The following is a 2,319-nucleotide window of genomic DNA, read 5'->3' on the forward strand; positions in this document are numbered from 1 at the left end:
AAAATCGAAGCATACAAACATCAAGTTCTTAGTTGTCATGGAGAAAGTTTAAGAAAAACATATTTCTATAGGACATATAAGAACAAAGATACTAGCAAACTCATTATCCAAGGAATTGATCCCTAAAGTCTTTCATGAGCACACTGCTCGGATAGGTGTCAGTATTTGTGATGCCTTAGTTTAGTGGGAGTTTATTTTATATTATATGTCCTATGACAGATAATTGAATTATTTTTTCTGCAGAATTAAGTTGATGGTTTATTTCATGTTATGTGAAATGTTCATTTTACAACATTTGTTTTGTGTTTGATCTCAATAAAGTTTTAAAGTTGAACCAGTTGGAAATAGACATGCATGAGATCGGCATGTAATTTCCATATTACTCATCCAAATTTGATCTATGTCGTTAAGTATATTAGGATGGTGATTGTCGTGGTTTAGTCACGACATTAATGTGATGAAAGCTGCGGTGATTCCATATCTAATATATGAGACGGACCAAATTGTTAAAGTAATGAGAGAAATAGCATTCAGATGCGTGCATAAAGTTTATAAGATGTGATTATGTCAAGAAAGAATATATGTATAGCCCAAGTGAGAGATTGTTAGGAAATTATTTTAATTTCCTAATTTGTTTGTGAGAAATACATATATTAATTATAATCACAAATCATGCTATTTCAAATTAAATGACTTATATAATGGTTATTTTATTTATTATTTTAAATGTTAAATTAAATAAGTCATTATTACTTTTGATTTGGAATTAAATGAGAATAAAACCAAATATCATCTTTTGTTCTTTACATAATTATCTTTTGGACCTTAGATACTATTTTTATAAATAGTGCCTTCAGGGTTTGAGTCCCCAACATATACCAAAGCCGCCTTTGTCGTTCTTTCCCCATCAAAAGAGTTACAATTTAGTCCTAAGGATACAGAAGGCTTTGGTTGAGGAAGATTGAGAGAACCACAAGATCCAAATTTTTCCATCAATTTCTAATTTCTATGAATAAATATACGTTTTTACATTATGATATATTTTTTGTGATTTAATATAAATAATCTTGGTTAATAAAATAATTTATTCTAACAAAAACTACACTAAAGATATATGATATAATCCTAGTACTTACACATCTTAAACTGAAACTGACATGATCATTAGAGTCTATTGTAAGTACCATTTTCCATTCTTCTCAAGAATCATGGTTAACTGAAAGTCTTCCTCTCTATCTAAAAAATCATTCCTAGTATTTACTAACACATATAGGTTTTTGTTTACGAAAGATAGGTGAAGAAGCATAAATTTCTAACTTTAAGTGGTAAATCTTACAAAACTTAGACAGAAAAAAACTTTTATTTATAGAAAACCAAATGATATTTATAGATAGAAAGCGTAATATATATTCGATTACAAAAAATCTTTGTAATTAAAAATAGAGATCATTATGAGTTTATTTTGTTTCTAAATCTACATAGATATATTACACTATAATTAAATATCTTTTCTTCTTCAAACAAATTTGACTATTTTCCAAATTTGCAAAAACTTTTTAGTTTATTTTTTTGGTCAAACATATTAGAAAACTGGCAATCCAAACTTAGTCACACTACACACTCACACACAAAATATTTTAAAAATTTTTCATCTCAACTAAATTTTAAACCTGAGTATAATTATTCACGAGGCGAATGAATTACCGTTGTGCCAGTTCTTAGTTTGATAGTTTCCAATTGAAACTCTCTTTTCTTTTGGGTATTAATTCGAACTCTAACTACAAAGAAAACTCTTCAACGTTTCACCCCAACTTTCAGAAAGCTAACTCTGGTTGGCTAACTTGGTACTAAGCTGTTGGTCATGCTAGGAAGCCCAATTATAAGTGAACAAGCCCACAAGCAAAAATTACAAACAGAAGTAAAAGTTAGCAGTGGCACAGACAAAAAGATCAAAATAAAAACAGGCTAAAAAATTTGGATATGGAAGTAGGAGGAGTGTTATACTTTAACGTAATAATTTTTTTTGTATTTTTAAATTATAGGAAGTACACAAATTGGATCTGAGTTGTGTTTAAAAAATTTTAAAAATTTGGAATACACAAATCGGATCTACCAATTTGTGTTTAAAAAATAAAAAAATTTGGAGTACACAAATCGGACTGTCCGATTTATGTACTCCAAATTTTTTTAATTTTTTAAACACAAATCGGACGTTCTGAGTACAGAAATCAGACGGTCCGATTTGTATTCCGTAAATTAAATCATCACAATTTAAAAAAACACCATTATTAACCCAATATTAAAAATAAAAATGTGATA

This window comes from Arachis ipaensis, chromosome B03 (assembly GCF_000816755.2).
Source record: "Arachis ipaensis cultivar K30076 chromosome B03, Araip1.1, whole genome shotgun sequence".
In the NCBI taxonomy this organism is placed as follows: domain Eukaryota; kingdom Viridiplantae; phylum Streptophyta; class Magnoliopsida; order Fabales; family Fabaceae; genus Arachis; species Arachis ipaensis.